Here is a 27,873-nt window from a genome sequence, read left to right as displayed (position 1 = left end):
TCACAAGATTTTTATGAATAACAAAAGAATAACACACTGTGCTACCACTTAGTGTCACAAGATTTTTTATGAATAAGAAAAGAATAACACACTGCGCTGCCACTTACGGTGATGTCATTATGTTTTATAACGCATGTTATTTAGCACTTTGTTGTTGTCTCGTAGTCGACATGTAGACTAATAATTTATTCACGATTGAGGAAAGAAGTGAAAAGTTGAATATTAGACTATGCTACCACTTACAGTGTTACAAAAAATTTTATGAGTAGAACACTGCGCTACCACTTACAGTGTCACAATATTTTTTATGAATAAGAATAACACAATGCTTTACAGAGCAGCTGTCCCAGCACTGTAGCAATGATGAATTGCTCCAGAGATGAGTATCCCCAACAGCAAGGTAAATACTTACCCCCATCCCCCGATGATGAATAGGACCCTTACTCTTAATGACAGTGTAGAGATGTTGCTTGACAGTGTTGATAGTAAATGTTAAAGTCACATATTTGTACGCAACATAATTATTTCATTCAGACAGGATGGGCTGCCAGCTTGTGTGACTACCACATGAGGTTTTACTATTCTTTCTGTTCCTCTTAACATCAGTAACTTGCTGTGACTGAAACGCTTGCCTATAAGACACTGTAAGCACCAGTTGTAGTCTAGTTTTCTAGTAGACCTGCTGTAAATGCTTCATGTTCTAGCTTCCCCCCTTCAAGCTGAAATTGGCTCCAGAGGGTGGTGACTAAGGCCCTGATTCAGAGCCGGACGCTCTGACCAGAGCGCTCGCTCTGAATCAGGGCCCTCCTCCATTAATATGGAGCGTCCTCCTGGATGCTCGTATAGCTGTGGGTCACCACCCACAGCATATACGAGCGTGCAACAAGATGGTCGCGATGGTCTTGACCATCGCGACCATCGGACTTGCGAGTGAAACCCTGTGGTTGGGTTTCTCAACCACAAGCCCTGGAGTGATTTTGGCTCTATCAGAGCCAAAATCACTCCCACTGACATCACTAGTGAAGTCAGTGGGGCCGGCTTCAGACGGTAGGCGTTCACATGGGAACGCCTCCGTCTGGCAGGCACGCCCCCGGCACGCCCACCCAAGGGGGCGTGCTGTTAATCAACATCGACAGCACGCCCCCTTTGGTGCGAGACCCGGAGCAATGGAAAGTCCTTCGCTCGCCGGGTCTCGCGCATGCACACGACGGAGCTCCCTCTGTCGTGCGCATGCGCAGTGGGGACCATCGACCCACTTGCGAGCGTACTGCCCCTCGCGAGTGGGTCTGAATGACCCCCTAGGTTCCTTGCTGCCATGGCTGGAACACAGCAAATATTTATCATATTTGAATATCTACTTCTTAGGCAAAGTCTATCTGTAAGTAGCCATCCATCTGAACATAGTGGGTCTGATTCAGAGTTTCACAAAAGTCAGTTTTCCAAGCCGATTATATGCAACTTTGCGGCTAACTGGGTGTAATTGGGTGACTGCTAGACATTTGAATGTCAGCTAAGTGTTCCTAGGACGTGTCATATGCCTGTAGGCAGAAATACCCACGCTATGTAGAGTTGAGCATACACAGAGCTCTGTCTCATTTCAGATGGATCTCTTGATGAAGTACCAGGCTGGTGTAAACACTCACTGACAGTGATAACAGCTACTGTACTCTCACAAGCAGTTTGCATAGTGGTGCTGCGGTCTCATAGATTTGGCCAACTCTGAATAAAGGGGAAGATCTGCATTTATTTTCGAGCACATACATCTGCGGCCAACTTGCATGCACCTCTGAATCAGGTCCAGTGACTCTACTTTTTATCTTGGAAACATGAATCTTTAAGTTCTGTATGATGTATGTCCTATAAATATTTCAAAACCACAAAAAGAAGAGTTAAAGAAATGCATATTAGTCAAAATAGGTCATGCGGAGACATACATGTGTCTGTCAGTAACTTCAATACATTTTTTCCAGGCCAAAAGGAATGTACAGTACTAGATTCCCTTGGCCATCTGAATCATGCCTCACTGCCTTGGAATACTTTAAGGTTTCATTTCTATTTTGAAATAAGAAAGAATTATTTTACAGTCTATATATAACATATGTGACATAACCCTCATAAAGCCATTCACACGTTATGGCAGAAAATTCCTTTGAGCATTGTGATTGCATTGTTACTTCCCTCAACATTAGAACAAATGGGATGGTGTATTCTTAATAGTATTAGAAATGTTTGTTTGTAATTAGTTGTCAAAAAATATAACAGTACATATGACTTAATGTTATCAGTAAACCATGACATCTAATTGAATCTGCTAAACAGAAATGATCATTGTGCATTGTTTTTTTTATGTCACTTTATTCTTTATTTGACAACTGTTTTCATATAACTGTCACAAAGATGAGATTTCCTCTGTCACAGGACCTGTCGCAGAATATGTCATGTCCCATCAACAATAAAAAAACTCTATTTATAGATAACAAGATAGTGAACTTTTGTAACTTGCAGAAATGTCGAACTTACCTCCCAAATAATCTAGTTTTATTTAGTAAGTTACTGAAGACATACTATTGGTATATATATTAATAAATGAACCAGACCGGCCAAAGACATGCTTGCTCCTTGGGCAGAAATGCTTAAAGGAAAGGTGACCTCACAGAACGTGATGAGACAATGCTGAAATCAAAGAATGTTCATTTATAGTGTTAATGCCCTGGAATTTAGAATCTTCCCCCACAAGACTGAAAGGGTTTGTTGTTACACTGCCACAGCTCAGTATCTTAGACAGCTTAGGGCCAAATTCAATTAGTTGCGAAAAGTGCAGTTTTCGATGATTTGTGCTTATAGCATGTTTTCTACTTTTCTCCGTATTCAATTCCAAGACGTTGTTGGAAAATTAGTAAAAAGTGGGGGGCCTGGTATTTTGGGGGGGCTATATGGATGAAACAGGTGTTTTTGAGATTGCAGGAGGCTGCAGCAGGTGTATTTTAAAGCTTTTTTAAATCTTCATTTTAGAGACATCAAAATATAGTACTAGTACCCATTTTCATGTACCCTAAATTTAACTACGGTACTTATTTTTCTGAAAAAACATTGCTTTCTATCATTTTCCAAACATATGCAAATATGCATAGAACAGCCCTTTGCCTCACTATAAGTTCACTAAATACTTTTATTAGGGTTACTACTACGGTTCTATATTGATTCCCAGGGTGACTGAAGATTTTTATGGGGTACAGACTGATTTCCCCCAAACAAGATGTCCTTTTTGCTAGTTTCACTTTGTAAAACATTCGCCTATGAGCGTTTTCGCCTGTTTTACGATTGAATAGGGAGAAAATCGGGGACTCGCATTTAGAAAACATCGTGTCAAAACAGGCGAATGAGGCAAATTCATTCCGCTATACGCCAGACGGCACTTTTCGCGGCTATTTGAATTCGGCACTTAATGAGAAGCTATGGAAATTGCTCAGTCTAAAGTTCATGGGACAGCCAGTGGTGTGTTAAGGAGGCAGACGAAGCTGAAGGCACAGGCATTGGACAAACTGAAAACAGATGGGTTGTCTTTTCCCAGAAGAGATAGATTGTGCCACACAGAGATCAAATATTTCTTTAGTGACCAGTTGAAAAATGAAGGGAATCCTGTCCATGGACAGTTGGGTCCACATCAAGTGACCACAGTGACTCTCTGAAGAGGGACTTTAGAAGTGCGATTTTTGTGAACTGTATTGTATGTAACTACTGTGTGTGTAAATGCTTATTAATAAATAGTAGTTATCTGTTACAGAAGAGCCACCATTAGTTTGGCAGCTAGACACAGAACTGGTAATAAAGCATTATCTTTAAAAAAAAAAGTTATATATTTTTTTGTATTTTTTTGTGTGTGTGGGATTCGTTATTGGTTTGTCTATAGTTAAAAAAAAAGTCTATAAGGCTAATTTATGAACTGCAAAATAATGCAGACCAGCGCTGCTTCTTTATATGTGCAAGGGACTATCTGTTCTCCTGGAGCATTTAAGGGCGCTCTCATACTTTATGATTCTTATGGTGCATACACACGGTCATATTTTTCTTCAGATCTGAACGATAACGATTTAAAAAATCGTTCAATCATTCATAACTGAAGGAAAATCTGACATATCTGACATGTCTGAACGATGAACGATGCGCGTTCTCGATGGTCAGATAACGATATCTGACATCTGATGTGTTTACAGTCAGATTTGGATGATTCCATTCATTTTAATGCAGTCAAAAATCGTTCATAGTTCAAATCGGTCAAATCGTTCAGATCTTTCAATCGTTCATCTGACAAATCTGACCGTGTGTATGCACCATTAGAAGTGGCCTATAGAGGCAGATAAGTGAGATAGCACTCCCTATGGCCATAAGTTTCGTTATTTTCATTTAAAAAGATTATTTTTACTTTTGTTGCTATAACTTAATAAAGCCGACTAATGTTCCACTGGGATTCCCAGTTGCCCAGAACCCCCTCCCTTCACAACCTGAAAGAAAGAAAAAATAGAAAAGAAAAAACCACTGTAGAACACGGAGCAGCTGCAGGGCCGGATTAAGGTAGGGGCACTGGGGGTAAGTACCCTCGGGCTCTCTGAGAGGGGCCCCGCCACAGATCGGATCTTTATTATTGATCAGATCTGCAGCATTGTGCACCACACAGCAGTGCCTGCCTGCTGAGCGATGGCTCAGGGCAGTTATCACCCTGTCACCTAACCGGGCCCCTGTATTTGTATGCAAACAAAATGGTAACAATTAAAGCAAAAACAAACCAAACAGTCTATATACTCAAAAGCACTACATATAGATGGAGCCAAACACAGCATGCATGTTAGTGGGTGCCAAAAAGGACAAAAAGCATATGTACTCAAATACATAACATAACAAAACATATAGATAATAAACGTACATAAAAAAATACCTGATGTCTTCAATTAAACCTCTAAAAGCAGTGCTGTATTGAGCTGGTGTTGTACAATGTAACCTGCGCGTGCTAAGTAGCCTGCGTTCCATCATGGAATACAAACAACCAGCGATCTGCATATGTATGTAATGTCCAACATTAGGACATATCTGGAGAGAGGTAGGTGTATCACATAAGACCCCATGCACCAATATTGATATCTACAGCTGCATGAATTAATAAATAAATAAACTTTTGCTTGTTATAATAGGATTGTCAATAGGACTCTTCTTTGATTTGCACCCCAGCATCTGTTTGTACATTTAAGATGAGAGTGCAGAATTCTATGTATATATATATATATATATATATATATATATATATAATATATATATTGAAATATAATGAGAGGTGCGCCTAATAGTGTACTATTTAAATTGATTGAACTTGTGCTCAAAGTAAGTAATGTGCATACCAAATATAAAACAATAAAAGGCGTATCTGATGTCCAGATGGTGCTTGCAATGGGTAGATTAACCTCAAAACGACAGCACTTCCAAGGTTTTCCAGGGGAACTCTTTCCGTAATACCTTAAAGTTTGGGCTTTAGAATTTTTTGCCCAAAGAGACATAATATGGTGTAGTATTTTTAAGCAAAGAATTAGCAACAGTGGACATACAAATATCTGCGTACCCGATGATGCATAAATAAATGCCTGTAAAGGTGTCACTCCTCTATGTTATAGGTCATAAAGAATCCGGCTTCATACCTCATCAAGTGGTAGACCTCAGGCCAGAAATGGAGAGTAGTAGTGGTATGTAAAGAATTCTATTAATTAATTCTATAAAGATTCTAAACCACCGGTGACGCGGACATGTGATGTCACCAAGATGGCCGCCGCGCAGTGCGCATGCGCGGGCAGCGTTTTTTGTCAATTTGCCATAAGTTGGGGCACACCCTTTGTAGAGGGTATATAAAGAGGCACTGCAGGAACTTGGTATCACCCCTGTGGAAGTCCTAAAGGATGAAACGCGTTGGGCTGGTTCTCCTTAAACCCTAAAATGTGGACTTATATCAGCTACCCTGCAATTAAGATAAGAGCTTTTTTATTGTGTTAATTGTTCTAATCTGTGTTTGTATGTTTCGTACTTGGTCAATTAAAGCAATTATTTACGGAGATTTTTATTGTGTTAATTGTTCTAATCTGTGTTTGTTTGTTTCGTATTTGGTCAATTAAAGCAATTACTTACGGAGATTCTCTCCATTTCTGGCCTGAGGTCTACCACTTGATGAGGTAAAAGCCGGATTGTTTATGACCTATAACACAGAGGAGTGCCACCTTTACAGGCATTTATTTATGCATCATCTGGTACGCAGATATTTGTATGTCCACTGTTGCCAATTCTTTGCTTAAAAATACTACACCATATTACGTCTCAATGGGCAAAAAATTCTAAAGCCCAAACTTTAAGGTATTACGGAAAGAGTTCCCCTGGTAAACCTTGGAAGTGTTGTCGTTTTGAGGTTTATCTACCCATTGCAAGCACCATCTTGACATCAGATTAACCTTTTATTGTTTTATATTTGGTACGCACATTACTTACTTTGAGCACAAGTTCAATTAATTTAAATACTACACTATTAGGCGCACCTCTCATTATTATTTCACAGCACCGTGGTTCCCGTTGCCACACGGATTATTGAGAAACTGCAGCCACCTGTTACTACCAGGAAGTGTTCTTCACGACGTATCTTACAATGCTTGACATTATTAACATAAGGAATTCTAATTTTGTAGCATCACTTTCTGTTTTTATATATATATATATATATATATATTCATTGGTTCTGCAACGAAGTATTTGGAAACCTTTCTTTCTAAATCTTGCATTTGCAACTGATTCCCTAGAGTATACTTGCACCAAAATCAGACAGCTTAGTCACTGAGCCAATGGCTACTGCTCCTGCTAAAGCAAAAATCTCACACATTTGATGGAAGTCTGGCTGTAAATACACACTAGGCCTGCTGCAGAGTTCCCCGCAACTGCACCACTTATTATAGGACCAATTTGCATTAATGAAAATAGCCACAATTACATATTTATACAAAGCATAGATATAGGTATACAACACTTTGCTCCTCTCCCATCAGGTGCATAATACATTGAACAATTATATTTGCAAGAAAGCCGTCGCATTGATCATTGATTTTGCACATTTAGCCCTCTAGCCAAAACATAACTTGTATTGGGAACTCCTGTGATTATAGTTATCATTTCATTGTAATATACCAGCAGTGATATTAATAACAGATAACTCAATTTATAAATATAGAAATAATGATGATCCAACATGTGGCAACAATATGATTTTATGTAAAGTGGCATACGAATCAGATAAAGAGATAAGCATCACTTTGCCTCTAATAGATGGCCTGGTTAGTTATTTCATTCTTACTAATAAGTATTTTTTTTGTCCTTCAGTAAAACATTAACCACCAAACTTTTCTACAATAACAAATAGAACATTGCACTTATATGTAGACCATAGAACTTTCTGTAGACCACAAAAGTATCTTTATGTAAGCACTAAATCCTGCCTGAGGAAGAGAACCTTCTCATTTGCATGTTCTAATTCATTTTCTGTCATCTGGCCATCTCATATTGACTTCAAGATTACTGCTTCCATGGTGACCTGCTACATTGGCCAATAACCTTTCATTTAATTATACAGCCTGGCACATGCTGGACATTGCTGAAATATTTATTTTACACAGCTGAACAACCAAATTATGAAAACAGATCTAACATTAATAATTAACATATTGCATGATGAATGCCAGCATTTCCTCTAGGACTAAATGACAGCAGCAATTGTCAACTAAAAGTTTCATGCAGACAAAGCAATACTGAAACATATTGATTGAGATGCTGCCATCTGCTGGAGATTTTATGTATAACATGCCTTATGTCCTGCTGACAAAACAATACCTTATTTTATTATTTTCTTCCAACATTTCCCATCTTTTGAGGTGGATTTAAAGATTTGTATTTATAACATACTCAGTTGTCTCTTAAAACTACTACAACCACTGACTAACTGAAGTTTGCTAACCTGCTACCTCACCTGGCCAGACCATGCAGCCATCTTCCCAGGCTTCATAGTAGGGATCGCCTTTTGTGGTCAAAACCAGGGGCATATTTATAAGTGGGTGCAGGGTGTGCGGGCACACAGGACCCTTGGTCCAGGGGGGGCCCGCACACCCTTCACCCATATTACTTACATCTCCGGAGCCCCACATTGGCGCAGGTGACTATGCTGTAATAACGGCTGGAAAATGGCCGCTGCTGCCATTTTCCCGTCGTTTGCACATGCGTAGTGCAGGGAAAATGGCCACCGCTGCCATTTTCCTGGTGACCTGTGCATGCACTATGGACTCTGGGCACACTCTAGTGCCTAGAGTCTATTAGTGCGGGACTGGCTGCGCACCGCTCAGTGTGCTGCCAGACAGACAGGAGGGGGCCCGTGACGGAGGCTGCCATGGCCAAAATGTATATGTACTTACTGTAAGAGGCCCTTTCTAGAGTCACTTCAAATGGATATTAAACAGTCAAAAAATAACCTTTTGTAAATGCCACCGTATACCCAGGATAGCCACTCAGGAAAAGTACTAAAGTGCAAAAAAAAGGAATACAAATGGCCCATGTGTTGTATATCTAATGGTGAATACACACGTAAAGATTTTCTGTCCAACCATCCAACTAGTTGATTGGTTGAAATGAAATTCTGGTAAGGTATGAAAGCAAATGACAATCATCAATTAGCTCCTAAACGCCGGAAAAAGGACAAAAACTGTTGTTTGAACAAATTGTTTAGATCAAACATTTAACAAACTTGTCTGACCGTCCATTTTCATCTGTTTTCTGGCATTTAGGAGCAAATTGCTGATCATCAGTTACTCCCATACGTTACCAGATTTTCATTCCAACCAGCCAACTAGTTGGATGGTTGGACAGAAAGGGGTATATTTACTAAGGTGCAGGTTTTTAGAAGTGGTTTTGTTGCCCATAGCAAACAATCAGATTCTACTTAACATTTATCTAGCACCTTCTAGAAGGTAATAGCTAGAATCTGATTGGTTGCTATGGACAACAAAACCACTTCTAAAAACCCGCACCTTAGTAAATATACCCCAAAATCTTTACATGTGTATGCAGCATTACACTGAAATTGTAATTATTATTTCCCAAAAAAATAAATCCTATTGGATATGTATTAGGAAAATCATGAATATATATATATGTATAAAAATATATATACAAAATTATACAAAGAATCGTGTGAGTATTTTTAACATAAATATTTAGATTTAATTAGGGGTGTGCACCGGCCACTTTTCGTGTTTTATGATTTGGTTTTGGATCTGGATCTTTCTTCGTGTTTTGGATCTGGATTGGTTTTGCCAAAACCACCCTTCCGTGTTTTGGGTTCTGGGTTTTGTGTTTTGGATCTGTATTTTTTTTTTAAAAAGCATAAAAACAGCTAAAATCACAGAATTTGTGGGTTTTTCTGCTCCTATGCTATTATTAACCTCAATAACCTTAATTTCCACTCATTTCCAGTCTATTCTGAACACCTCACACCTCACAATAGTGTTTTTATGTCCAAAAGGTTGCACCGAGGTAGCTGGATGACTATGCTAAGAGATACGAGTGGGCGGCACAAACACGTGGTCCATCTAGGAGTGACACTGCAGTGGCAGACAGGATGGCAGTTTGGAAAACTAGGCCCCAAACAGTACATAATTCAAAGAAAAAAAAGAGGTGCAAGATGGAATTGTCCTTGGGCCCTCCCACCCACCCTTATGTTGTATAAACAGGTCATGCACACTTTAACAAACCAAACATTTCAGCGCCAGGGTCTGCCACACGACTGTGGCTGAAATGATTGGTTCGTTTGGGCCCCCACAAAACAAGCTGGCAATTAATCTGTTCCTGCACAAACTGGCTCTACGGAGGCAAGATGTCGTCCTCATCCTCCTCATCCACCGATTCTTCACCCTCTTCAGTGTTGTGTACATCCTCATCCTCACAGAGTATTAATTCGTCCCCGCTGGAATCCACAACCACAGGTCCCTCTGTACGTTCTGGAGGCTGGTCTCCCTGGAAGAGTTGATAATTCATTTTATGAACATCATCTTCTCCACATTTTGTGGAAGCAACCTCCTACGCCTTTCGCTGACAAGGTTCCCGGCTGCACTAAACACTCTTTCGGAGTACACACTGGAGGGGGGGCAACTCAGGTAAAATAGAGCCAGTTTGTACAGGGACCTCAAATTGCTTCTTTTTCCTGCCAGTACAGGTACGGACTGTCTGACATGCCTACTTGGATGCTGTCGCCGATGTAATCCTTTAACAGACAGACGCACGCTTGTCGCTGCTGCTTTAAGGATGCAGGTGCGGCTACAGCCCACACATTTCAGAAAGACAGAAAAAAAAGAAGAATTTTTTTATTGTTTGTGGAGCGCACTTTGAGGGTTACACCACCCTTTAACAGACAGACGCACGCTTGTCGCTGCTGCTTTGAGGATGCAGGTGGAATCTAGACGGGATTTGGAACCGGGGACACACTACCTCCATCAATTGTCTAAATCCCACTGCACTAATGACGGATACCGGACGCACGTCTAACACCAACATAGCAGTCAAGGCCTCAGTTATACGTTTTGCTTCAGGATGACTGCTGTCGTACTTCATCCTCATCGCTAGGGACTGTTGGAGGGTCAATTGTTTAGTAAAAGTAGTGGTGTTCCTACTTCCTCTCTGGGATGATGAACAACTCCCAGCAGCAGCAACAGCACTAGGAGGAAGTGGTTCTTGATCTTTCCCTATTTTCTTTTTATCGGAGAAAGTTTGGTCCTCCATTTATGTTATATTGATATATATTTTTTTATTTTTGCTGGAGAGTAGTGCACTTTGTGGGTTACACCACCCTTTAAGAAATGAGCCAGCCGGCTCTTTACTTATGGGACACAGGCGCACGCTTGGCGCTGCTCCTTTGTTGATGCACGTGCAGCCACAGTGCACACAGTTCACAAACACAGAAAAAAATTTTTATTTTGTTTGGAGTGTACTTTGGGGGTTACAGCACCCTTTAACGGTCAAGCCAGCCGGCCCTTTACTTATGACACAGGCGCACGCTTGGCACTACTTTGTTGATGCACGTGCGGCTACTGCGCACACAATTCACAAACACAGAAAATAATATTTTTTTGGTTTGGACTGGAGTGTACTTTGGGGGTTACAGCACCCTTTAACGGTCAAGCCAGCCGGCCCTTTACTTATGACACAGGCGCACGCTTGGCACTACTTTGTTGATGCACGTGCGGCTACTGCGCACACAATTCACAAACACAGAAAATATTTTTTTTTTTGGTTTGGACTGGAGTGTACTTTGGGGGTTACAGCACATTTAACGGTCAAGCCAGCCGGCCCTTTACTTATGACACAGGCGCACGCTTGGCACTACTTTGTTGATGCACGTGCGGCTACTGCGCACACAATTCACAAACACAGAAAATATATATTTTTTTGGTTTGGACTGGAGTGTACTTTGGGGGTTACAGCACCCTTTAACAGTCAAGCCAGCCGGCCCTTTACTTATGACACAGGCGCACGCTTGGCACTACTTTGTTGATGCACGTGCGGCTACTGCGCACACAATTCACAAACACAGAAAATATTATTTTTTTGGGTTTGGACTGGAGTGTACTTTGGGGGTTACAGCACCCTTTAACAGTCAAGCCAGCCGGCCCTTTACTTATGACACAGGCGCACGCTTGGCACTACTTTGTTGATGCACGTGCGGCTACTGCGCACACAATTCACAAACACAGAAAATATTTTTTTTTTTGGTTTGGACTGGAGTGTACTTTGGGGGTTACAGCACCCTTTAACGGTCAAGCCAGCCGGCCCTTTACTTATGACAAAGGCACACGCTTGGCACTACTTTGTTGATGCACGTGCGGCTGCTGCGCACACAATTCACAAATACAGAAAAAATATTATTTTTTTAGCACTTGGGGGGAGCACCCCTGATGGACAGAGCACCCCCTGGACAACACTACAGCACCCCTTTAGGACTGGGACACTGCACAGGACTTTGGAGTGGACACAGCCCCTATGGAGAACTGACTGCACAACACAGGCCAGCCAGCCCCTATGGACTTTGAAGTAGTGGACACAGCCCCTATTAACAACAGCAGCACAGCACAACACAGCCAGCCCCTATGGACTTTGAAGTAGAGGACACAGCCCCTATGGACAACAGCAGCACAGCGCAGCACAGCACAACACTACTCTGCACTACACTACACTACACAGCCCAGCCAGCCCTAACTCCCACCCTCCCTCTTCACTGTCCACAGCCGAGTGAGAAAATGGCGCCGACGCGGGTACCTTATATAGGATCCAAAACCCGCGAGTCCCGGAAGGCGGGATGATGACGTTTTGCCTCGATTTCAGATCCGAGTCAGGCGGGAAAAGTCGAGCCTGACTCGGATCTGCCTCGGATCGGGGGGGCTCGGGGGGGTTCGGATTTCAGAAATCCGAACCCGCTCACCCATAGATTTAATAAACACACTGTGCAACAATCAAATTGTCAATAAGACATTATGCAATAAGAACTGGTCAGGTAATTGCTGACATCGCCTATGATTCATATATGTAGGATTGGCGTGGATGGGGGGTGTTGTGATGAGTGTCGTGCCCGGGGCATGTGGTTATGGCTGTGTTGCTATGGTCACCATCCTGGCCCGCAGTGCACGCGTGATGTCATTATCCTGCGCCATGAAGAACGCTGGTGTGCATGTCTGGGGATGCGGTATATAATGTATGTGGCTTTTCTATGCCTTTGTTCTTGACAAAGGTTGAATAAACCAAAACATTCCCAGGCTTCATAGTAGGGATCGCCTTTAGTGGTCAAAACCAGGGGCATATTTAGAAATGGGTGCAGGGTGTGCTGGGCACACAGGACCCTTGGTCCAGGGGGGGCCCGCACCGCACACCCTTCACCCATATTACTTACATCTCCGGAGCCCCACGACAGCACAGGTGACTATGCTGTAATAACGGCTGGAAAATGGCCGCTGCTGCCTTTTTCCCGTCGTTTGCACATGCGCAGTACAGGGAAAATGGCTACCGCTGCCATTTTCCTGGTAACCTGTGCATGCACTATAGACTCTGGGCACACTCTAGTGCCTAGAGTCTATTAGTGTGGTGCTGGCTGCGCACCGCTCAGGGTGCTGCCGGAAGGACAGGAGGGGGCCCGTGACGGAGGCTGCCCCTGGCCAAAATGTATATGTATTTACTGTAAGAGGCCCTTTCTAGAGTCACTTCAAATGGATATTAAAAAATAATAATATTAAACAGTCAAAAAACAACCTCTTGTAAATGCCACCGCACACCCAGGATAGCCACTCAGGAAAAGTACTAAAGCGCAAAAAAAAGGAATACAAATGGCCCATGTGTTGAATATCTAATGGTGCATACACACGTAAAGATTTTCTGTCCAACCATCCAACTAGTTGATTGGTTGAAATGAAAATCTGGTAAGGTATAAAAGCAAATGACAATCATCAATTTGCTCCTAAACGCCGGAAAAAGGACAAAAACTTTTGTTTGAACAAATTGTTTAGATCAAACATTTAACAAACTTGTCTGACCGTCCATTTTCATCTGTTTTCTGGCATTTAGGAGCAAATTGCTGATCATCAGTTACTCCCATACATTACCAGATTTTCATTCCAACCAGCCAACTAGTTGGATGGTTGGACAGAAAGGGGTATATTTACTAAGGTGCGGGTTTTTAGAAGTGGTTTTGTTGCCTATAGCAAACAATCAGATTCTACTTAACATTTATCTAGCACCTTCTAGAAGGTAATAGCTAGAATCTGATTGGTTGCTATGGGCAACAAAACCACTTGTAAAAACCCGCACCATAGTAAATATACCCCAAAATCTTTACATGTGTATGCAGCATTACACTGAAATTGTAATTATTATTACCCAAAAAAATAAATCCTATTGGATATGTATTAGGAAATTCATGAATATATATATATATGTATAAAAATATATATACAATATTATAAAAGGAATCGTGTGAGTATTTTTAACATAAATATTTAGATTTAATAAACACACTGTGCAACAATCAAATTCTCAATAAGACATTATGCAATAAGAACTGCTCAGGCAATTGCTGACATCTCCTATGCTTCATATATGTAGGATATGGTATAGTCCTGGAAAAAACGTAATCACTGGAAAAGATATTTGTGTTAAAGTTCCATATAGCATATATTGGTGATTGGGCTGCTGTGGAGCAGCATAATCTATGTTTTGTTTATTGTAACGAAACTGGATCAGAACCTTTATATACCCCTGCCTATACCTTCTGAATATCCTTCCTATAAACCTCTAAGAATAACGCTAATTTGCGGACGCAGTCTGACCACAAATAAAGACAGGAGTGAAATCTCTGGTTCCAACGCACAAGTATTATTCAAGTAAAAGTAGAGTCAGTTACACACTATGATCTGTGTATAATAAGCGCAAATAAATACAATGAGAGAGACAGAGAGAGAGAGACACAGAGAGAGACAGAGAGACACACAGAGAGAGGGACAAAGAGAGAGACAGAGAGACACACAGAGAGAGAGAGAGAGACAAAGAGAGAGCGAGAGAGAGAGATACTTTAGGCGCAAAAGGAAATTATACAGACCCCAAGTACAGTATACATACGCTGCGCCTCCGGGCCCAGAGATAGACATCAGTAAGAGACCTTCAGTTCATACAACCTTCAGCATGGACTAAAAAAACAGTTTTCGGGCACATGTATTTATCCCCCCCCAGACTAAAACAGGACAAAGGGGAAATTTCCTGCTGATGTCATTGGTTCCCAGAGGAGAAGCATATGTTACAGCACATTTAACAGGCTGGTTCAAATAGACTCCCCCTGCCTCTATCAGCAGGGGAATCTTTCTAATAACGCCTCCTGTAACATTCCAACAGCTAAACATTTTGTTGCTTGTAAGTTCTGCGATCCGTAACTTGAGTTTGCATGATGCGATCTCTCCACCGATAATACCGGAATGCTGTAAAAGACGTACGCATCAGAACAAGACCAAACACAACTTGCTTATCATGTATAATACCTTAGTTATCAAAAACCTTTATTTCTCAGCATTTAAACTAAAATAACCAACTTAAATCATACATTTTGATGCTTATGGAACCTTATGTGTGAATATGAAATGTGTGAGTATTCAGGGTTTGATATAAAGACATATTTAATGTGTGTATGAAGATGAGTGCATTTGTCTCTAACATTTTAGCATGCTGGGCCAGATAGTTCTACCTGTCCTGTCAGCAGGCCCTCCCACCTTTCCTGTGTCCAAAGGGAAAAACCTATTTTGTTCTCCTAGACTCTTGTGTGGAATGCAAATGTATTATCACCTCAAGCTGTGAAATTTGGGGCCATCCTGTCTAGGATTCAGACAAATCCAATTGTGTATATAAATGCCTGGATTATATTACAATTGCCACAACTTTACTTTATCTGCATCCAGGGATTCCCAATTTGTATGTAAAACTACCCATTGTCTATTTCTATTTACTTTTACTCAGAAAGCTTGTTTTTCCAGTTGCCCTTGGTAGATTAACATTGACATCTGTTCTTAGCTCTTGAGTTGTACCTTGAAATGACGTTGGTCATAAAATGGCGTCTTGCAGATTCTTGTTTCTAAAATGGAGTCTAGCTGCCATTTGCAAGCTGGCGTCGTGCACACTTCAATTTTAAACTGATCTTGTCTCAGCTAATAATCCAGTTTTGACAGTCCACCCTTTGATAGTGAACAACATGCTATCACAATCTGCTATTTAAATTTAATTTATGCTTACATTTACATATTATTTAGTGTTATTATGGGATGGCAAAAGATGGTTCTTAATCCATCAATAATGTGTCTCTGGGTGGGGACATAAAACTACTATTATATGCACACCACGGCTCTCGGAAGATCATGTGACAGGTGTGGGAATGCACTAGTCTTATAACAGCAGTCTTGAAGGGGAATTTGAGACTTTACATTGTCTGAGGTGTTCTATAAATAACATTTCAATAATATATTCTATGCATGTCTAAATATTATACATTTAAATGATGGTACTTCCTAGCTCAGGGTTGTAATGCAGTTCTGTATCTACCTCGGTATACATATTATCATTTCTGACCACCATCATAGTTTCATTCTTTCGTTTCACTCTGTTTTTACATTTTCCGCACTTCAACACAATAGGAACACACCGGACGCATATGCTAATTACTATGATGACAATCAGTATAAGGATCAAGAATTTGCCTATGCTGGCGATCACTTCCTGGACCCATTCCCCTAGACCTGAGAACCATTTCACTGGGTTCAGCCATGGCACCCATCCTTCTATCTTTTCCCCTGCTTCAGCCACTGATGCGTTATGGTTCTTACGAAATTCCCACTTTAGCTGCAGAATCTCATCCATCTTCTGGTCTATCACCTCCTTAGGGTCGCTGGTATCATTGGTGACATAAGTGCAACATTTTACTCCAAATTGGGTGGCTAACGTTACGCAATACCCTCCAGTAACAGCAGTTAAATAATTCAACACTAACCTGTATTGCACTAGTTCTTTCTTGTACGCTTGCAATTCTCTCCCTGTGTACTTGAATGTGTCATCGTACATCTCGGTGATATTATCTATTAATTTAGCAAGTTCCTGGATATATCTAAAATTTTATGTACCCCTAGCAATTCTGGTGGGATCCAGGGCGACTAAAACTTGGAAGCCAGTTGTCTCACTGATTAACTGAGCGGCTTTATGCATATCACCAGGTATCATATTTCTCTTGCCTCTGTGTTCATATTGTGTGTGAAGATATGGTGGCGTTGTGTTTTTATGTATTCCCAACATTTCAACATGCGTGAGGGTCATAACTTCTGGAAGTATTTTTCCCAAATAACATAACAATTGCAATACTAAAATTGGTCAGAAACTCCCCTGATTGGCATTGCACTCCTCCTGACTCCACTCCATCAGCTCCGCCATCAGCTCACATCTCCTTTATCGGTCCTCCATTACAGACACTGAGTATCCCCAAACAGATCATCATGACAAAAACTCTGGAAAGAAAAAGAACTAGGATGACCACAGCAGACCACTCCGTTGCTGGAAGCACTGATCTACACATTTCTTTAGCTCAGATATCTCACCGTCACCTTTTCAATCCTTCCGGCACAAGCTCGCAATCGACAGGTCCACGTTATCGGCCTTATCTCTGCCTTGTATCTCCACCGGTTGGTTAACCTCCCTATAGTGAGTGGAATGGACCCACGTATCTTCCCTGGCCACCCTTTGAGGATGCTGTATCGTCAGATACGGACCTTTCCACCGATCAGTCAAACGACCTGAGCTAAAAAAATTGGATCATAACAAATTCTTCCAGATTTTGACATCATGACAGTTTGCATTAGACATGTTAGTTAATAACACTTTCAATTTCGGTTATTCTCATTCATCTTCGTGAGACCCTGCACAGTAACCTCATTATCATATTTTCACATGAGGCTGCCTGTTTGAACAGTATCTCAAAGGGGGGGCAAATAAAGGAAAAGACCGTCTGGAATAATCTTAGTGTTGTTACCCATCACCTTACACATGTTCTTGGAAATGTCACCTGTAAAATAAGTCCCCCCATCATTTTTTTTAATAATTCTAGGGATATAGTATCTGCATACAGGTTCCTGCACTTAAATCTTGTTATTAATAGCTACTGCTCTAAATAATGCCTGTGCCACTGGGTTGGATAATATTCTGAGTAGTTGACCTTAGCCTGGCATGGCTGCCGTTTATCCTTAGCAACCTTGTGTCCTGTGAGTGGGAGATAAAGCACAACAGTTTAATATCATTTAAACATGACCTAAAATACAACAATAAATCGTCCACATTTTACATTAGAACAGATACATTGGCAAGTTGAAAAGATTGTAAACAGTCATGTAAGGCCTGGGAGAAGATACTGGGGTTACCTATGAACCCATGGGAAACTCGTGTTCCTGTGTGGTGTTCTTCACTTTGCAGTACTTACTTGTGTCCCACTTGGTGACAGTTAAAACATAATTTTGAACGGGGTGGATGAAAAGATTGTTGTGGGATTTGCGCAAGAGGGAAAGGTGGTGGGTATGGGTAAGGATAGGGAGGGTAAGGATATTGTAGGGGATATGAGTATGGGACCTGTGGTTGTGTATGATGTGGGGTAAGGATGTGTTTGCTGTGGTGTGGGATTGGTGAGGACGTGTAATTGTTCAGGTGCAGGTGTGTGTGTGGGTGCAGGTATGTCGGTTGGCTGTGATGTTATTGTCATTCCTTCCAGAGCTTGGATACTGACAGCCATTAGTTTTTCGCTCTGGGTCTCTCTCTTCTTTGTGATATTTTTATCATGTTCTATGGCAGACTCTATGAGGTTATCTATTGTGAGTCCCCTCCAGCCAGGTTGTGAGGTCTGAACCCGAATTTTTAAATCGTCTTTCAGACCGTCCATGAGTACCGTGACTATCATTCCCCTGTGGTGAGTGCTATCTTTAATATCTTCTATCCCAGTGTACTGGGTGATAGCCTGCAGAGCCCGGTCGCAATATTCTTCTGCAGTTTCACTCTCCTTTTGTTTGATTGTGAAGATTTTGTTCCAGTTAACTACTACTGGAAAATATATACCCAATTGAGTTACAATGCGGGAAATGTTACCTTGGTTTACTTGGTCTGTTAAGGGAACGTCGCCATCCAATACACAATCTGTGATAAATTTTGTCACGTTGGTATTGCGTGGTAGACAGGCCCTTAACACCACACGCCAATCTTTATTAGTGGGCTCACGAGAACAACCCAAATTTCTCAAAAATCTTTGACATTTGGCTAATTCCTTTTTTGGATCAGGGAAATCATTTATGATGGAATTTAGTTCTGCTCTTGTCCATGGACAATGCTTTACTACTTCCCTCGTGGGCACTACACCGTTTGCATCCGCATTTCCATTTGGAACAGTTATTGTCCGAATGGGATGCAGACTGGCAGCGTTGCTACCTCTGACCTGGTTACCTGGCTTGGGGTTTAATCTGCTGCTGCTACGTATGGTATTAACAACTTCCTCTATGGGTGCAGAGTGTGTTAACACTTCCCTTGCTGTTACCGATGGAGATGGCGGCACCACCCGTGATTGTGGTGATGCAGCATCTATCATTTGCACAGCATGGGAAATGGCAGACATTACAATAGGCTCCTCATCCACATCATAAACATTTTCTTTATAGTTGCTTAAGAGAGGGTACAAGTTGCTTGTTACATTTATATGTGTTTTTTTTGTAACTGTACTTGCACCTCCATCCACATAAGGTGGGGGAGGTGAGCGTGAACTGCTGGCAATACTCTCCACGATGCTACCTTGCCGCATGTGCACGCCAATTTGCGGCTCGCCCGTATTGCAACTCAGCGGCGCGGATGTATTTTCTGGCAATGCGCTCACAACGCTAGTTTGCATCGTTTGCACATTGTTAAGCCAAGCATCCCCTTCATGCTGCCATAGTTTTAAACATTCAAAATATTTAACCTTTTTCTCTCGGGATCGCACCATACTGATGTGATCCTGGACATTGTCTAACACATTTTTATCAAAACTACCAATTCTGGGAAACGGTCTAGCACTCTTCCTCATCATATTAAACCATAAATCACAATACCTTATTGCATAAGTACCGTACTTAGTATGCATAATACGACGGGCTGATCCAATCGGAGCCTCCATTAGCAGCACATCATTGCCTAACATCTCTACTGTTTGCGTGGCTCCCATTCTGAGACAACTCCTACGCTTTTCAATAAAAATTTAAACTGGTGAAAGACAATCAAGATACTTTCACTTACCTGTGGACGATTTGAGTCGGCGGTGCCCACACACCTGGATAAGATTTAGTAAGGCCACTTCCACACCTAGATAAGATTTGAAACAGGCAACTTCCACACCCGGATAAGTTTTAGTAAGGTATCTTCCAAACCTATGAGAGTTTATATGTCGGCTACTCTCATGCACCTCTATACAACAAATACAACATGTACACCTGCTACTGTGTATAGAACGGTAAAGCTGCTTACCGAGCGACTAGGCTAACCCTTGCACCTAGCCCTTAAGGATCATACGATACCCTTAACTTTGTTCAACAAGTATTCACTGTTAAACACTTTTTTCCTGCGCAGAAAAATACACGTTTAACCCAGATACTGGTAATAGAAAAAAATGTAAACCTCAATGGCTTTGTTCAAACACGTGGCAGCAGAACCGGAAGTGCGTATACGCTGTTGTGTGACCATCCGCATACACATTAATGCGACTACCACACAACCGTATAATGACTTTTTAACTGCGTAAGCAAAAGTGCATTTTAGCCGCGTACGCAATACTGCGGCACCCCTCTAAACGCAAGGTTCTATCAACAGAGGAAAATAAACTTTTTCCTCTCTTGTCCCTGGATTCTAGTCAGCTTCCTTAATTCACACGGAGATGGATAGCGATCTTTCAGCACAAAGCGGTTGCAGGCAAACCCTGCATGTGGCCACTCCACCCTTTGCTGAAATATCGATGACCGTATGTACCGTGTGAGCAGGTAAGTGACTTCTTTACGTACCCCCAACTAACGAAACTGGATCAGAACCTTTATATACCCCTGCCTATACCTTCTGAATATCCTTCCTATAAACCTCTAAGAATAATGCTAATTTGCGGACGCAGTCTGACCACAAATAAAGACAGGAGTGGAATCTGTGGTTCCAACGCACAAGTATTATTCAAGTAAAAGTACAGTCAGTTACACGCTATGATCTGTGTATAATAAGCGCAAATAAATACAATGAGAGAGACAGAGAGAGAGACAGAGAGAGAGACAGAGAGACACAGAGAGAGAGAGAGAGACAAAGAGAGAGACAGAGAGACACAGAGAGAGAGAGACAAAGAGAGAGAGAGAGACACTTTAGGCGCAAAAGGAAATTATACAGACCCCAAGTACAGTATACATACGCTGCGCCTCCGGGCCCGGAGATAGACATCAGTAAGAGACCTTCAGTTCATACAACCTTCAGCATGGACTAAAAAACCAGTATTCGGGCACATGTATTTATCCCCCCCCAGACTAAAACAGGACAAAGGGGAAATTTCCTGCTGATGTCATTGGTTCCCAGAGGAGAAGCATATGTTACAGGACATTTAACAGGCTGGTTCAAATAGACTCCCCCTGCCTCTAACAGCAGGGGAATCTTTCTAATAACGTCTCCTGTAACATTCCAACAGCTAAACATTTTGTTGCTTGTAAGTTCTGCGATCCGTAACTTGAGTTTGCATGATGCGATCTCTCCACCGATAATACCGGAATGCTGTAAAAGGCGTACGCATCAGAACAAGACCAAACACAACTTGCTTATCATGTATAATACCTTAGTTATCAAAAACCTTTATTTCTCAGCATTTAAATTAAAATAACCAACTTAAATCATACATTTTGATGCTTATGGAACCTTATGTGTGAATATGAAATGTGTGAGTATTCAGGGTTTGATATAAAGACATATTTAATGTGTGTATAAAGATGAGTGCATTTGTCTCTAATATTTTAGCATGCTGGGCCAGATAGTTCTACCTGTCCTGTCAGCAGGCCCTCCCACCTTTCCTGTGTCCAACTCCAAAGGGAAAAACCTATTTTATTCTCCTAGACTCTTGTGTGGAATGCAAATGTATTATCACCTCAAGCTGTGAAATTTGGGGCCATCCTGTCTAGGATTCAGTCAAATCCAATTGTGTATATAAATGCCTGGATTATATTACAATTGCCACAACTTTACTTTATCTGCATCCAGGGATTCCCAATTTGTATGTAAAACTACCCATTGTCTATTTCTATTTACTTTTACTCAGAAAGCTTGTTGTTCCAGTTGCCCTTGGTAGATTAACATTGCCATCTGTTCTTAGCTCTTGAGTTGTAACTTGAAATGACGTTGGTCATAAAATGGCGTCTTGCAGATTCTTGTTTCTAAAATGGAGTCTAGCTGCCATTTGCAAGCTGGCGTCGCGCACGCTTCAATTTTAAACTGATCTTGTCTCAGCTAATAATCCAGTTTTGACAATTGATTGTCATGGGTTACGGTTGGTGGTTCTGATTGGCGGGGATGGGGGGTGTTGTGATGAGTGTCGTGCCCGGGGCATGTGGTTATGGCTGTGTTGCTATGGTCACCATCCTGGCCCGCAGTGCACGCGTGATGTCATTATCCTGCGCCATGAAGAACGCTGGTGTGCATGTCTGGGGATGCGGTATATAATGTATGTGGCTTTTCTATGCCTTTGTTCTTGACAAAGGTTGAATAAACCAAAACATTCCCAGGCTTCATAGTAGGGATCTCCTTTAGTGGTCAAAACCAGGGGTATATTTATAATGGGTGCAGGGTGTGCTGGGCACACAGGACCCTTGGTCCAGGGGGGGCCCGCACCGCACACCCTTCACCCATATTACTTACCTCTCAGGAGCCCCATGTCAGCTCAGGTGACTATGCTGTAATAACGGCTGGAAAATGGCCGCTGCTGCCATTTTTCCGTCGTTTGCACATGCGCAGTACAGGGAAAATGGCTACCGCTGCCATTTTCCTGGTGACCTGTGCATGCACTATAGACTCTGGGCACACTCTAGTGCCTAGAGTCTATTAGTGCGGTGCTGGCTGCGCACCGCTCAGTGTGCTGCAGGACGGACAGGAGGGGGCCCGTGACGGAGGCTGCCCCTGGCCAAAATGTATATGTACTTACTGTAAGAGGCCCTTTCTAGAGTCACTTCAAATGGATATTAAAAAATTATAATATTAAACAGTCAAAAAACAACCTCTTGTAAATGCCACCGTATACCCAGGATAGCCACTCAGGAAAAGTACTAAAGCGCAAAAAAAAGGAATACAAATGGCCCATGTGTTGTATATCTAATGGTGCATACACACGTAAAGATTTTCTGTCCAACCATCCAACTAGTTGATTGGTTGAAATGAAAATCTGGTAAGGTATGAAAGCAAATGACAATCATCAATTTGCTCCTAAACGCCGGAAAATGGATAAAAACTGTTGTTTGAACAAATTGTTTAGATCAAACATTTAACAAACTTGTCTGACCGTCCATTTTCATCTGTTTTCTGGCATTTAGGAGCAAATTGCTGATCATCAGTTACTCCCATACATTACCAGATTTTCATTCCAACCAGCCAACTAGTTGGATGGTTGGACAGAAAGGGGTATATTTACGAAGGTGCGGGTTTTTAGAAGTGGTTTTGTTGCCCATAGCAAACAATCAGATTCTACTTAACATTTATCTAGCACCTTCTAGAAGGTAATAGCTAGAATCTGATTGGTTGCTGTGGGCAACAAAACCACTTCTAAAAACCCGCACCTTAGTAAATATACCCCAAAATCTTTACATGTGTATGCAGCATTACACTGAAATTTTAATTACTATTACCCAAAAAAATTAATCCTATTGGATATGTTTTAGGAAAATCATGAATATATATATATATGTATAAAAATATATATACAAAATTAGAAAAAGAATCGTGTGAGTATTTTTAACATAAATATTTAGATTTAATAAACACACTATCCAACAATCAAATTGTCAATAAGACATTATGCAATAAGAACTGCTCAGGCAATTGCTGACATCTCCTATGCTTCATATATGTAGGATATGGTATAGTCCTGGAAAAAACGTAATCACTGGAAAAGATATTTGTGTTAAAGTTCCATATAGCATATATTGGTGATTGGGCTGCTGTGGAGCAGCATAATCTATGTTTTGTTTATTGATTGTCATGGGTTACGGTTGGTGGTTCTGATTGGCGGGGACGGGGGGTGTTGTGATGAGTGTCGTGCCCGGGGCATGTGGTTATGGCTGAGTTGCTATGGTCACCATCCTGGCCCGCAGTGCACGCGTGATGTCATTATCCTGCGCCATGAAGAACGCTGGTGTGCATGTCTGGGGATGCGGTATATAATGTATGTGGCTTTTCTATGCCTTTGTTCTTGACAAAGGTTGAATAAACCAAAACATTGAAATAGAGACATCTCTCTCTTATTTCCTGGTATAAGACCTGAGAGTGCCGCCGTCATTCGCTAGATATATACATATATATATATATATTCATGATTTTTCTAATACATATCCAATAGAATAATAATTTAAATTTCAGTGTTAGATTTACAACACATGCGCGGCTTGTATTCTTTTTCTTATGGCCATTAGTGGGCTGTCCATCAAAGGTTACCATAGATGGTGCCATCAGTGATTATCATAGATGGCACTAAACAATCTATGGTGAACCATCAATGGTATGCAACCCTCAATAGTCACTGCTGCTGGGAGGTATGGAGGGTGGTGGGCCAATCAGAATAGGGAACGAGTTTTACTGGCCCCCTGGGGGTAGGGCTAAGCTCCGTGTCTATGAAAAAAAGAAAAAAAGCATTGGGTTCAATGGCAGAAAACCACTGGATCTCTGCCATTGATGGCAAAACCATTAACCATCGGTAGTTACCATCAATGTTTATTACCTATCGATGGTCAATGGCCATCCCTACTTCACACTTCTTCTCACAGCTTCAGCTGAACGGGCTGAGAGAGGAGGGCAGTAGGACAAATTAGAAGCCACTACGAAAAGACTTCTCCAGTCCCTCTGTAAAGTGATAAATGGCAGGGGGACCTCCAGCACCACACTCGTCTGGCTCCAACAAAAGCAATTTATTTAATCATTTTAACTGTTCAAAATTTTTATTTCTTGGACTGTTACAATTGCATTATTGTATAGGTGCACTGTTCCTGCAATTCAATGGGCACATAAAATATCATCTTTTGGGTATAGTTAATGTGGGAACCAGTTACAATTTATTAATATCTTTTGCCGGGAAGAAATACACTGACAGTTGTAACACGGGTTGATTGCTTATACACTGTCCAAATTTAATTTTTCTCATATTGTTTTTGGTTTTGCTTTTTTAAAAAGCAATACTGCTTGGAGCCATGTATATTGGGCCCCAGGGTAATACTGAACAGTGTTTGAAACGGAATCAGTATGTAATACCGCCGGCCGCATGGCGGTTCTAATCTCGACAGCGGAAGCCCAGCAGGGGCGAAGATCCCGATCACTAATTTAGGTAAGTACCCCTAACCCTACCCCCTACCCTAACCCTCCTTTAGGGGTGCCTAACCCTAACCCCCCCCCCCAGTGCCTAACCCTAACCACCCTCTAAGTGCCTAAACCTAACCCCCCCTTCACCCGCAGCCTAAACCTAAGTCTCCCGGCATGGGGATGCCTAACTCTAACCTTCCTCCTGGGGTGCCAAACCCTAACTCCCCCTTCCCCTAGCCTAAACCTAACCCTCCTGGGGGGTGCCTGACCCTAAGTCCCCCCTGGAGCCCTAAAACCTAACCCTCCCCCTCGGCTGTCCGCGCATGCCAGGCGTCGGGCTCCCGGCGTAGGTCTAATGACAGGCATCGGGATTTCGACACCTGTCATAAGCACCATGCCGGGATTTGACAGTCAGGAAGCCAGCGGTCGGCATTTCGACCGTCGGCTTCCTGACTGCATCCCTTGGAAACATACAGAGTTACATCCAAATAACAAGAAAGTTAAGATTATGTTCTAGAAACTAGCATTAGAATAAATAATTATGGGGAAATATGATCAAAGCTTGGAGGGAGATACAGGGGAGAGAGATAAAGGGGGATGACTGTAACAGAAAAATTACAGAAGCTGATTGGTCAATACTTATCTCTCTCCAGTTTGTTTCTCTAAAAGGTTAGATACATCTCCCGCTATACTTTGCATGAAACTAGATTCAGGGAATTATTTTTGTATGGAAACAACAAAGTGTTTATGATTGTAGTATTTTGTGTATATCTAATTTGTACAACACATTTAGAGAAATATGTTGTATACACGTCAACATGGATGGAGGATAGGTAGGAAATGTATCACTGATTACTGTTGTTTAGAGCTCAGAATGTAAGAAAAATATGACACATGTTGGAAATAATGTGAGTGTTCTAATGTATGAACTGTAGTTAATTAGCAGAACATGTAGAAAGAATAGAGCTAACAGAAAAAGTGGGACATGTACAAATATGGAGTGCACTTAAAATATGAATAATTCAAAGGCCAGTGGTACTGATACAGGTAATTACCATGTCATTTAAATCATATTATTGTTTATGTGAGGGAGGGGTCTGTGAGTTCTAAATTGCTCTCTAACAATGCCAGAAACTTTGTGTAGGTGCTAAGTGCACAGAATCCATATACCATAATGCCCACTGGGCCAATCTACCGCTCTAATCCTCACAGGTTGAGAAAGAAATGACATTACAGGACCACACTGTGATTAAAGTACTGGACATACGGGGCTTTCACATAGTAAGACAGTGAGTTATGGGCCACTAGTTTAAAAGGTTTTTTTACTTTTATTGCTGGTAATTACAGCCTGATAAATAATTGTATTAGCAACGTAAAAAAGTCCCATAAGGTTTTAGGACCTGTACTGACTGCATCCCCTGCAACCAAGAAATGACTCAGGGTTATTACAAAGCTGCATATAGGGCCTGATCCAGCAGTGCGTGCAAGCGCACTGCAGAACGCAGATTCCTGACCGATGGGAATCTGCACAGGCACAGGACCCGTACTGCGCAGTATGGGCCTGCGTGATCTCACGCAGTCAGGCAGCACACTGTCAGTGATTGACAGTCTGCTGCCATTTCTGGGCAGAGAGGGGGCGGCAACGGCCTCCGTTTCCCAAAATGGAGGGGTGTTGCCGCCGTTGGGGGGGAGTGAAGAGGCCAGGATCTCCAGCGGCTGATGGAGATTTCCTGGCCTCTTTCGCTCATCTGCGACGGCCGGCTTGCGTGACTGCATGGCCATTCAGCCAGCCGAAGATCACGCAGATGATCGGGTGCTGTGTCCAAGGATGAATTAATGCATATAGGAGACATGACCAGGGCTGGCAACAGAAATCTTGGGGTCCGGTACACTTATATTTTTGGTGCCCCCATCCCTCACTGTGCCCCAAATCAAATTATATGCCACAAAGTGCCCTCAAATCACACTGCAGTACAAAACCCCTCTCTGGGCTCTATTTACTACAATCCGCATATTGAATGCAGATTGTAGTGTGATAATATCGACTGAATTCAGGCAATATCACAGGGATTTACTACAAATCCCTTTCAAGGACAGAGCTTGCGAGAAAGCTCTGTCCCTGCGAACCCCCTCCACACACTAGTCACGGTATTTTCGCCAAAAAATTACGTGACAAAGTGCCCGCGCATGCGCCAACTGGCCGCTGCTGCTACCCCCCCCTGGTGCTAAGCCCCGCCCCCATCATTAAGCCCCACCCCCCGCGATCACGGACCCCTCCCTTAATAGCACTTACCTGCAGTCATTGGTGCTCCGGTGATCTTCCATGCCTCCGGTCAGCTGATATCCCATACTGCACTGGGACCCGGTCACCTGATGACTGGCCTGCAGTGCAGCATGGGAGGCCAGCTGACCGGAGGGAGAACATCACCGAAGCCCTGACCACCGGTCCATGGAGTCATGTAAGTGAATTTTTTTTTTTACTTTTTTTTAGCAGAGATCAGCTTGCGGTCTGTTTAGACCACACAGCTGATCACTTGGACCAGCTCCGGGCTCTGCTCTGCCTTTTAGAACAGAGTAGGAGCCCGGTAACCATATTTCTACAGGGGAGACCCTGGATAACGCCACCTCCAGGTATCACAGGGCTTTCCCCGGTATTATTTTACTATT

The sequence above is a fragment of the Taudactylus pleione genome, unplaced genomic scaffold (genome assembly GCF_031769625.1).
Source record: "Taudactylus pleione unplaced genomic scaffold, aTauple2 ptg000207l, whole genome shotgun sequence".
Lineage (NCBI taxonomy): Eukaryota > Metazoa > Chordata > Amphibia > Anura > Myobatrachidae > Taudactylus > Taudactylus pleione.
The sequence above is the reverse complement of the archived record's forward strand: the minus strand, read 5'-3'. Positions refer to the sequence as shown.